Source organism: Canis aureus, chromosome 1 (genome assembly GCF_053574225.1).
Source record: "Canis aureus isolate CA01 chromosome 1, VMU_Caureus_v.1.0, whole genome shotgun sequence".
NCBI lineage: Eukaryota > Metazoa > Chordata > Mammalia > Carnivora > Canidae > Canis > Canis aureus.
Genome location: NC_135611.1, coordinates 7649392 through 7662367, shown reverse-complemented (window position 1 = coordinate 7662367; position 12976 = coordinate 7649392). Strand labels below are relative to the sequence as shown.

Below are 12976 nucleotides of genomic sequence, written 5' to 3'. Positions count from 1 at the left end.
CATAAAGATTTATAGTAAACAAATTCCATTCTAGTTCATATTCAGAATACAAACTGATAGACAATAACTACACTTAGGGCACCTGGGTAGCTCAGTTGGTTAAGTGTCTGACTCTTAGTTTCAGCTCCGGTCATAACATCATGGATCATGGGATCTAGCCCAGTATTAGAGTCCAAGTTTAATGGGGTGTCCACTTTAAGATTCCCTCTCTCTACCCCTTTTCCCAAATGGGTATGCATGCCTCTCTTTCTAAAATTAAAAAAGAAAACTTTAAAAAAAGAGAAAAGAACTACCCTTTACCCATTTGACTGATTTTTTAATAAGTAACTTAGAAGTCTTTATTTTTACCAAGATGGCCTTAATATTCTCATCTTACTTAACTAGAGCATTTGCTTTAGAAAACTTTTTTTTTTAAGATTTTATTTATTTATTCATGAGAGACACCGAGAGAGTCATAGACATAGGCAGAGGGGGAAGCAGGCTCCCTGCAGGGAGTCTGATGAGGAACTTAATCCAAGGACCCCAGGGATCATGCCCTGAGTGGAAGGGAAGGCAGATGCTCAACCACTGAGCTACCCAAGCATCCCTACAAAACTCTTGTAATGCAAAGTCTCTGTCCCTTTTTGATGTAAATCTTCTCCAGGCTCAGGTAAATTTTATAACCCAGGATTGTCTTTCTCAAACACCTGGAAGCCATCTCTTTGAAGTGGAATCTATAATGATAGTATCCCCACCTCCCTGTCTTTCTGGAGGGTGGGAGCCCAACTCACCAATTATTACAATTATTACAGTCCTCACCAGTTACAAACTCAGAGGATCTAATCACATTCACCATATTTCCCTCCTCCAGTAATGTTCTACTGACACATCCTTGAATCTTAAATCTCTCTAGCTTTTACTTTTAGTGGAGTTGACTTTAATCTCTATTACAATAGTCTTGAATGAAGTGTTCCTGGCCCATTTAACTCTTTTTAGTGCAACTTTTCCTTGACACCTTCAAGCACTGACCTTGGATTAATAATCTTGAAATTTTGATGAGTAACAGTATTAGAAACATCTGTGGGGTATTTTGTATTTGAAAATTATTTACTAATATTCCAAAAATATAAAAAGCATGTCCATGCATTAAATATCTTTAACTTTGTGAAAAAAAGAGTTTCCCCATCAATATGCATTTAAGAAGCTACAAGACTGGGACACGTGGATGGCTCAGGGCATGATCTCGCTCTGGGGATCGAGTCCCTTATCAGGCTCCCTGTGAAGTCTGTTTCTCCCTCTGCCTATGTCTCTGCCTCTCTCTCTGTGTCTCTCATGAGTAAATAAATAAAATCTAAAAAAAAAAAAAAGGAAGCTATCAGACTTTAATATTAATCGTTTTCTAAGACTTTGCTGTCTCCAGTGATAGTTGTGATAGTATTAAAGAAGCTTGCCTTTTCTTAATTTATAATTAAAATTTAAATCCAAATTTTTATTTCACTTTTTTTAGCTGTCACTGTTAAAAATAAAAATAGGTGATTTATTTTGTGTTAGGATGCTATTTCTTTTGCCACATCATCATATTCTGTTAAACAGCAACTTCCTAAAATCTGCCCTAACCTTTGTATGGCGCTATTATCCTTCTGATGTTCCCTGAAGGTTATAGCAATTAGAAACATAGTATGTCTTTGCAACTAAAACTCAGAAAGTCTATCTTAATTATTGCTTTACATAGATCAATAACCCCCATTAAAATGATTCCCTTTTTTCTCTCTACTGAACCACTTTGACTACACTTGCAGGGAGTTGCAAATCAGATATTACTAAAAATTATCTAATTATTTTCTTCCACTAAAACATCTAATTTAGCTAGGGGAAAAATATAAAGAACCCCACACATTGTTGTTTTTGTTTTTTTGCTTTGTTTTGTTTCTTAGGAATTTGGCCTCCACCTGAATACAAGTAGATTAATTATTTTAATGAGGCAACATGCCCAGGATGAGTCAGAATAGTAGCAATGACAAGTAGCAACTTTCAGGATGTTATGATTCCTCATCACAGGCAGAAAGGTGATGACCTGTACTTTTAAGCAAGCAAAACAGCTTTCCCTTTACTACTCCATTGCATTTGAAGCTTTTGTGTCCTTTCTCCATGCAAAAATATATCTTTATAGCTGGATAGGAAAGGTCGACATGATCTGCTCGTAAACTTAGAGAGGAAGTCATTGATACATCCATGAAGCCTTCTAGAGCCGTTTAAATAACTACTGAAAGGTGAATGGTCTCATCTGAGTAGTCACTGGGTAGTAATCCTAAACTTGACTGCCTATCTAACTATTACATAATATATAATTATTCTCATTGAATTTCCTTAAGGCAACCCAATTCTAGAAAAATTACAAATGGAACAAGAAGAAGCTATAGACCTGGGTGGCTCAGTGGTTGAGCATATGCCTTCTGCTCAGGGCGTGATCCCAGGGTCCTGAGATGGAGTCCCACATCAGGATCCCTACAGGGAGCCTGCTTCTCCCTCTGCCTATGTGTGCCTCTCTCTGTGTATCTCTCATGAATAAATAAAATCTTAAAAAAAAAAAGAAAAAGAAAAAAGGAGAGGCACTGACCTATATGTGCAATACATTGACCTATATTCGCAAAAAAAAAAAAAAAATCTGACAGCCATATTTCTATTCTATTGCTATATGAAGTAATATTCTAAGATGACTTAGTCTCAAAATGAAGTTAATGATTAATGCTATCTTCCTGAACATTGAGCTTATTTTGAAGAATTAAATGATTAACCTAAGGTACATAATTATATATCGGTACATATTTATATTGGTTATTTAACAACCTTTGATTTTCAGAGCTTCTCCTGTGTTTGTAGTTAAAAATTAAATACAATTTAAATAAAAAATAATCAGCATAAAATAATCCTTATGCCAAAGAGACATATTTTGGGGTGGCAAATTTTACTCCCTTACACATTCACATGTGTCTAGGGATGATGGATTGATGAATACTGTGGTGGTTTCATATCTTGGGTTTTGTGGATAAAGCCCAATGACATTATTCACCATAGATAAGATACTGATTTTGTACCAAAATATTTTAAAAGGACCTTAGTTTTTTTTTTTTTTTATCTTTTCTATATTTGCATATTCTAATGCTTATCTCTAATAAAAATTAATATCTAGGGACTCCTGAGTGGCTCATCCAGTTAAGCAGCTGACTTTAGATTTTGGCTCAGGTCATGATCTCAGGGTCCTGGGAACAAGCCCTGTCTTGGGCTCTTTGCTCCCTGAGGAATCTGCTTAAGGATTCTCTTTCTCTCTCTCTCTCTCTCTCTCTCTCTCTCTCTCTCCCTTTGCCTTCCCAATCCCTACTCACACACTGTCTCTAAAATTAATAAATTTTTTAAAAATTACTATCTTGCCTTTTTCTCATGAAACATTTGATAAAATGAAAAACTCAGTCTTTGAAACCCAATTGCCTGGGTCCTGGTTCGGACTCTCTTACTAAAGTATCCTATTTTAATATAGGTAAGCTTTCTGTATTTTACTTCCTTCAATCATCTTTTATCTCTCTTTCTTGATTTATCTATCTACATACCTACTTACCTACCTATCATCTGTCTACCTACTTGTGGTGTTTTGATTTATATTCTATTTAAATGAGGGAGAGGTCTCATTTAAGCAACATGAGCAGGTAGGCAATTTATCTAGACACCAGAAAATGTACATACATTTTAAAATTCTTTGTACGGTAGAATTTACTTTGAAGATTTTAGTTGTTTAGTTACTTTCATGTGGATGCTGTGTGCATATTAAGACAACTAAATAAACATATTTTGGAATGGAATTTGTGGAATTTTTTGTTAAAAGATCTTTAGATATTTACCTTCCTGTAGGTTATAATAACATGACAACTGATCTCCCTGCAAACCATTTGAAAATTGATATATTAAAAACTAATCTATTTAAGGCAATATAAGTTGAAGCAATAAATAAAGAGTATAATGGATAAAATTTTGAAGAGAAGACTTCAGAGAAGTTTTCTGATGACCTACTGCTATTTTGATTTCTACATATGTTTACAATTTCTGACCTCAAGCTTGGAGAATTGAGGTTTACCTGGACAGATAACCCCTTCTGGGAAATGGGAGAAAAACTAAGGAGTCTTAGGGGTCTCTAAGGGCTAAACTAAAACCAAAACAAACAAAAAAACCCCACAATGATATAAGGGGAATCAAAACACCGAATTCCTCCTCAAGAGATTGTATGAAATTATTAAGTTGTACCTGGTGGGAGAGGGACTAAAATACTAATTTTCTATGATGTATAGCAGAGTTTTCTGGCATCTCACAGTGGTAAGAAACCAGAAATTAGAATTGGGATTATGCAGAAGGTTCAAGTTGAATAAGTGTGACTATTTATGAAAATCCAAAAAGGCTATCAGGTATAAGGGGGTCTCAGGCTTTCCATAAATTCAGCTCTGTCCAACTGCTCATTCCTTGTGTTAATGTTCCACTCCATTTGTCTGTCTAGCAGAAGAAAGGTGAACCATTAGAGAAGTTTGATGCCATCTATAACTTCTACATTTTTATATATAACATGTACGACTTTTAATTGAAATTAAGAAGAATACCAAGAAATAGGATCTCATGAACAAAAACTAAGAGATAACAACAACAAAACAAAAAGTAGAATTGAGCTGGTATGCTTTCTACCAAAATCTTGGTTGTTTTACTCTTTCATTTACTTTAAAATGAAAACAGCAGAATTGGCTGTCTGTCGAATGCGGAGGAGCAGAGGTTCGACAGACAGCCGCATCTTCTGGTTGCAGTGCCAGCCACATCCCCCAGACGCGATGGTGAAGGTTGGAGCGAATGGATTTGGCCGTATTGGGCGTGTGGTCACCAGGGCTGCTTTAACTCTGGCAAAGTGGATATTGTCGCCATCAATGACCCCTTCATTGATCTCAACTACATGGTGTACATGTTCCAGTATGATTCTACCCACAGCAAATTCCACAGCACGGTCAAGGCTGAGAACAGGAAACTTGTCATCAATGGGAAGTACATCTCCATCTTCCAGGAGTGAGATCCCACTAACATCAATTGGGGTGGTGATGCTGGTGCTGAGTATGTTGTGGAGTCCACTGGGGTCTTCAACACCATGGAGAAGGCTGGGGCTCACTTGAAGGGCGGGGCCAAGAGGGTCATCATTTCTGCTCCTTCTGCTGATGCCCCCATGTTTGTGATGGGCGTGAACCACGAGAAGTATGACAACTCCCTCAAGATTGTCAGCAATGCCTCCTGTACCACCAACTGCTTGGCTCCTCTAGCCAAAGTCATCCGTGACCACTTCGGCATCGTGGAGGGCCTCATGACCACCGTCCATGCCATCACTGCCACCCAGAAGACCGTGGACAGCCCCTCTGGGAAGCTGTGGTGTGACAGCTGAGGGGCTGCCCAGAACATCATCCCTGCTTCTACTGGCACCGCCAAGGCTGTGGGCAAGGTCATCCCTGAGCTGAATGGGAAGCTCACTGGGAAGCTCACTGGCATGGCCTACCATGTCCCCACCCCCAACGTGTCAGTTGTGGATCTGACCTGCCACCTGGAGAAAGCTGCCAAATATGACGACATCAAGAAGGTAGTGAAGTAGGCACTGGAGGGCCCCCTCAAGGGTATCCTGGGCTACACTGAGGACCAGGTTGTCTCCTGTGGCTTCAACAGTAACACCCACTCTTCCACCTTCGACGCTGGGGCTGGCATTGCCCTCAATGACCACTTTGTCAAGCTCATTTCCTGGTATGACAATGAATTAGGCTACAGCAACCAGATGGTGGACCTCATGGTTCACATGGCCTCTGAGGAGTAAGAGCCTCCTGAACCACCAGCCTCAGCAAGAACAAGAGGAAAAGAGAGGCCCTCAGCTGCTGGGGAGTCCTTGCCCCAACTTAATCCCCCAACACACTGAGAATCTCCTGACCTCCAATTTACATCCCAGACCCCAAGGAAGGGGAGGAGTTGGGGAGCCCTACCTTGTCATGTACCATCAAGAAAGTATACTGTACCCAGCCAAAAAAAAAAAAAAAACAGAATTTACATTAGATAGGCCTTAATCGAATGGTATCGACAAACAAACTAAAACTTGTGTGAAAACCTTATTTTATAATTCAGTAGTCGGCAGCCCAGGTAGCTCAGTGGTTTAGCACTGCCTTCAGCCCAGGGTGTGGTTCTGGTGACTTGGGATCGAGTCCAACGTCAGGCAACCTGCATGGAGCCTGCTTCTCCCTCTGCCTGTGTCTCTGCCCCCCCCCCCCATGTCTCTAATGAATAAATAAATAACAAATCTATAATTCAGTGGTGATATATGCATAGAATTTCAGACATATAAGATTTGTTTAATAGAATAGCACAGTTTAAAATATTGTGTATGTGTGTTTATGAGAAAAAGAGATCATGCACATATATGTGGTTGTGTATTTTCAAGAACACAATATAGACTTGATATAATTAGGTTTTCCAAAATATGGGCGGAATATTGAGAGTGTTCTAGAAAAAGCTTTATAAATAACTATTATTCAGAAATATAAAAGTTTACAAATCTGGGCTCTTAGGACCAAAGCAGAAGCCAATTTTTGATTCCAAATTATACTTGAATGATTTGAAATTTTTCTTGATTAAACCTGTTAACCTACATCTGACATTTTTGTGTAACTAAACCAGTGTGAGTTTCATAGCAGCAAAATCACATGGAACAAACCAGATGTTCCATCCCATTTCATTGAGAACAACCTCCTTTTCTCTGTTTATTGTTGGGATTCGGCCCAAAACATTTTGAATAGCTCCTGATGACAACCCAAACAAACTAAAAATCTAATATATACATTTTATGATGTTTATTAATGTATAATTTCCACACAATATAATCCATACACTCTGTTGTCTTACAGTTTTGTGTTTTGGCATATATATATGTATATGCATATACATATATATGCATATAATATATATATACATTATATGTATTCATGTAACCACCACTGATGTCAAAATATAGAATATTTCTATCTCCCCCAAAAGTTCTCTCATGTCTCTTCGTACTCAATCTCCCTACCCTACCCACCCTCTTCCACTTTTGGTAAAACCTGGCTAGGGTTCTATCTCTGTAGTTTTGTTTTCCCAGACTGTCATGGAATAAGGATCATAGCCTGTGTAACCTTTTATGTCTGATTATTTTCACTTAAAGTAATACTTTCAAAAATTTATCTATGTTTTTGTATTTTTAGGCAGTTCATTACTATGGATTGCTGAGTCATATTTCACTTTCTGGCTCTACTATGACATTTGTTCCATTTACTGATTAACAGCATACATGCTATTTTCAGCTTTTGGCTATTAGCCACAATTATTGGCTATTAACTATAATAATCACAATGGGTCTTGGTGTAGACATATGTTACTACTTCTTTTGGGTGAGTAGCCTAGGTTTGGGATTCCTGAATCCTATGGCACATTTTCATTTGCCTATAAAAGAAACTGCCAAACTGCTTTCCCAACCAGCTATACCATTTTTCATTTTCTAGAATAAAAATGTTATGAGAGTTTGAGTTGCTAGTATTTGGTATTATCCAATTTTATTAAAGTTAGTTTTCCTCATACATGTGTGGTGTTATCTTTGTTTTAATTTTTGCTAGCTTAATGACTAATAATGTTGCACCTTTTTTCATGTGTTTACTTACTACTACTCATAGCTCTTCTTTGGTAAATGTCTTTTCAAGAGTTTTCTTATTGAGCCCTGAGAGTCTTTTACATGTTCTGAATACAAGTCTTTAATCAGATATATTTTGCAAATATTACCTCCCAGCCTTTGGCTTTCCATTTTCATCATGTTGTCTTTTGAACAACAGAAGTTTACATTTTGATGAAACACAATTTATCAATAGTCCCTTTTATGTTGTGAGTTTTTTATGTCCTATCTAAGAAATCTTTGCTTAATTCTTCACACAAATCAGAACAACCCCCGTTACCTTTGTTTGATATTAGTATTGTGTTCAGGACAAATGAAATTTTGATATTGAAGCTGAAAAAATATACTTGCTGGTGTATGTTGTTTGCTTTTACAGGAATAAAGAAATATATATGCAGTACTAAACTATGTCATTTACACTGACAGCTCTTATTATTATTATCAAGATAAAATATATTATTATAATAAGACTTGAAAACAGCATTTGTAGTAACATAAAATAAACATGTCACATAATATTTAAATCAAATTACCTTATCATTTCTAGTTTTAAAGTATAAGTGAATGTACAAGATATGAGTGAGGCTCTTTGCCTTCAAAAATAAAAACTTGTTTGATTTCAAAAATTTTTCCTTGAAACATATACCATCCTTTCATAGAGTATATTTATATTTTATTTCAATACAAAAATTGAATATAAAAAGGAGAGTTGTAACATTTATTTGTCAATCTGAAAATAATTCATTTTTAGTTGAACCTTTTAAAGAACTTATATATTTTATTTCTACATATGTCAGGGACTTCAAAATGTATGGTTTTCATTTTCCCTGTAAACATCAATAGCCTCTATAACAATATATATAATATATTACACAGATGTATTGAATAAAATTTAGATATATGAGACACACAGAAAATGATGATTTTTGTATCTGATACAAACATTTTTTTTTTTTTAATATAGGTCATCTTTGTGTGTATCTGTGTCTCATGCGTCTCAATTTTATTCAAGACATTGTATGGGGCAGCCCCGGTGGTGCAGCGGTTTAGCGCTGCCTGCAGCCTGGGGTGTGATCCTGGAGTCCCACATCGGGCTTCCTGCATGGAGCCTGCTTCTCCCTCTGCCTGTGTCTCTGCTCTCTTCGCTCTCTCTGAATGAATAAATAAATAAATCTTTAAAAAAGAAAAAAAAAAACATGGTATGTGAAAGAACATTATAGACTAATATAAGTATTATTTAGTCCCCTCCCCCCCTCCAAAAAGCATGTCTTTTCTGTTTTGAAGCATCAATCTGGAGTGGATTGACCTAATGTGGAATTGAGTTGGTTTTTGGCTTTATTGCATTTATCACTATCTTCACGTATTCTCTGACCAAGACTTGGTTTATCAGGGCTTAGGCTATGAGCACTGGCAACACCCCAGACTTCTCTTTGCTTTTTATACGGGCCTTTGGCTTTTGCTGTGTGCATATAAAGCAAAGTGAAGGAGGGAGTGGAGGAGGAAATCTCTCGGCCCTTCTGCCCTGACCCAGCCTGTGGAGGGTTATGTGTGGTTCTGTCTGTTGAGGACACAAGAAAAAATGGTGTGTTGAGCAGACTCAGTCTTTGGCTGTAACTCCTCAGGATTCTAATCTCCCGTATCAGCCTACACCTGGATAGTACAAATTTATTAAAATTTAGGATACTTTAGCTTTACTTTTGTCTTGAGAATATTTTCCCACACCTGCCATTTCAGCAGGAGAGAAAGCATGTGTGGGCTCTTCTCTCCTAGCAAAGCCTTCACACTTTCTGGAATTTGGTTTTATTATGTTTCTTGTTATCCTCAGCTCTGTGGTGGGTAGAAAAGGCTGGTGTTCCATCTGACTCTTGTTCATAGGGTACGTAGGGCCACCGCTTGTGATGTCTAGATCTTAACTGAAGGCAGAGGGCTGTATGTTGTTTTCTTAAAATCAAAATCTGAAAGATACGGAATTGTCAGCACCTAAGAATTTTTTCTGTATTGTATCCCAATTTAAATTAGATACACAGACTTGTAACACATTCCCCCCCCCCCCTTTTTTTTTTACACATTTCCCATTTGTAACTCTAGTTGCCATTCTTAAAAATCTGCATTGGATGACATACATGACACTTTTAGTCACCCTTATTTTATGCAAATGTCAATGACCTATCATCTGGTTCATCACTTGTGCCTGCCAGGATGTCTGAAATGGAGAAATAATGGGCTGTGCCTGGTAGAACTGAGAGAGCAGTAGCTGTTCACTGTGCTTCCATGAATCTGCTTTTGAAATTAAAATCGTTGGTGCTCTCTTTTTTAAATCTCTGTTTGTGTGCCCATAAACTACTGAAATTAGAATTAAAAAACAAAATGTGAGCATTTAAATAGTTCACATCTCACCTGTTCTCTAGATAAACATTTTCCTTCAGTAAACAGTCAGTACACCGAAAATAATTAGACAGAGTCTATATCGTCTACTTCCATGGAAAAAGAGGTTTTCTTTTTCTGTTTTGTTTTCATGAAAACCTTAAATGGAACTTCTTTGACAGCTTATCCACTGATACGTTTCTACGTGATTGTTTAAAGAGCGGTTACTGCAATTAGTGTCTTTGTGTACTTTGCAATTTGTGGGTAAGTCTGTTGCTTCACAGAATCTGGTATTTTGGATTTTTAGCCAAGCAAATGTCAACACATTCATATTGAGGTTTTTTGTTTCTTGGTGGGATTTTTTTTGTTGTTGTTTTGTTTTTGTTTGTGTTTTTATTTTTTTGCTTTGGAAAAGTTAACTTATTCAAATAATACCTTCATTAAAAGTAGAGTTTTTCGCAGTTAACATTTCATTATTTGACCTTGATTGCCTTATCCTTATAACTTTTATTTCCATTCTTGTAACAGTTAAAATTAACTATGGAGTTTCTTGAATATCAGCATATAAGAATATAACTATAAGACATTTTTCAAGGAAGAATCTCAATTGTGGGCATCAAAATAGAATGAGTTATTTTTGCCTATGCAAAACCCATCTCATATTAGGTCTGCATGAATAAACTGCTTAACTGCTATGTTAGCCAGAGAGAGTACTTAATGTTAATTTCTGTAACAATAAAAACAAAATCTCAGTGGCATAGCAAAGCAAAGATTTATTATTCAAATTGCCATCAATGTAAAGAGTGAGTCATTGCTCTAAACAATGTCTCAGTTGCTTCAGTTTTGTGGTAGTTTACAGCACTCCAGTTTACGTGGGATGAACAGAATGGCCTTTGAAGCTATTGGCATCTTTATTAGAAAAAAGCCAGAGATTTATCTTTCATATTTGAAGGAACAGGTCTAGTTACATAATGATCCTACTGGCAAAGTAAGTTTAGGAATGGGAGAGGAGGATGTGGATGGTGATGTGTTTCTATAATTTCTGACACAAATTGGTAATCAAAGTAAAAGTGAAGTTTGAAAAGTTGCAGGGTATGGGGGTCATTCTATGATGAAATGATATTTTGTTTCATAAGAATTCAGGTGAAATAGCACAGTCATTTTGTTCAACTTTGCCACCTGAAGTGGCAAGCTTTATTTCATTTTATAAATTGTCACAGGATGTCAACTATTACAAGTGGCTTCTATGCCATAAATACTAGACAACATAGAAAAATTTACGTTTTGCTTTGATTATTGTATTGTTTTTCCAAGACTTCATGGTGCATCTAGAAAGTTCATTGTGAAACCTTATCAGATAATTCTATATTATTTTTTCACTTTTTAATATGGTCTTTTCAATATGGTTGTTAAAAATTCTTAGCAAGGGGTTTACATAAATCCATCATTCTTAATTAAAACCTACACTTTGACATTTAGTACATTCATATATGAGAACTGCCATGATTCACTCCTATTTTAACATTATCTATGGGTGAGAAGGAAGTGATACACTGCAAGAAATACTTTGAAAATTGATATGAGGGGATCCCTGGGTGGCTCAGTGGTTTGGCACCTGCCTTCAGCCCAGGGTATGATCCTGGAATCCTGGGATCGAGTCCCACGTCGGGCTCCCTGCATGGATCCTGCTTCTCCCTCTGCCTGTGTCTCTGCCTCTCTTTTTCTCTCTCTCATGAATAAATAAAATCTTAAAAAAAAAAAAGAAAAGAAAATTGATATGAGCTGTTATTAAAATTGGAGATTTTTCTTTGTTTTATAAAATACTAAACAGAGCACAATTGCTATTAAATGATTTACCAATAACATAAACTTGCTGCTAATATTAGATAAAGGCATGTATAATATTGTGCATATATTTACTAGTAATATCCTTGTTATTGTTATTGATCATGATTTTTGTTTTAAAATAGGTTGGAATTAACAATTCAGAGCTACTATAAGTGAAAGATGGAAAACTTTTACATTTCATGTAGAATCCTTCTCTTCAAATCATAAAGATAGATAGGATAGCAAAATGGAGAAAATTTACTACCACCTCCTTTGTGCCATAAAATAAATAAAATTATTTATTGCTCTATATGTCAGTTTGCATCCTTGAGAGTTATATAATATTTTTCTTTTCTATATTATGCATTCATCGGTACCAGATATGGATTATTTCCTAACTTCTAAAAGTACTTGAGGATATTCTTTTGAATCAATGCATATACATTAAAATGTATAAAAATAGATTATAATAAATATATTATCTTAAATAGTCACTTTAGGAAGGATCAGAAAAAAATTAAGATGAAAAAGGGATATACTATGCAAATACTAAAATGCTGTAGAAAATGTTAAAAATTATGAAAGTTTAAAAAGTAGTTAAATTTAGTGGAAAGAAACAAATATTTATGAAGCAGATAAAATCTGAAAGATAGGAGAAGTATCAATTAGAAATAAGGTAACTGAGAGTGAGGTTTAGTGTTGTTTTAGACAAAAGGAAAAAACAGAATTTTGACTGACTACTCAGTCAATATTAAAATAGACTAGGGGCACCTGGAGAGTGCAGTTGGCTGAGCACATGACTCTTGGTTTTGCTTAGGTCATGATCTCAAGGTTGTAAGATCAAGCCCTGTCTCAGGCTCTGATTTCAGCAGAGTCTGCTTGGGATTCTCTCTCTCCCTCTCTTTCTGCTCCTACCCACCCTCAAATAAATAAATAAAATCTTTAAAAATATAAAATATACTGGAATTTAAACCTTGTCTAGAACAATATTGGGTCAAAATGGGAAGCCAAATTAGAGTTATGTCATGGAGATCCTGAAATACTTATTGAGTG

At 36.1% G+C, this 12976-nt stretch overlaps 1 pseudogene; it reads left to right on the top strand.

The window, feature by feature from the left end:
- Positions 1–4891: 4891 nt before the first annotated feature.
- LOC144323528 (glyceraldehyde-3-phosphate dehydrogenase pseudogene) lies at positions 4892–5888 on the top strand (annotated as a pseudogene).
- The last annotated feature ends 7088 nt before the right edge of the window (positions 5889–12976 follow it).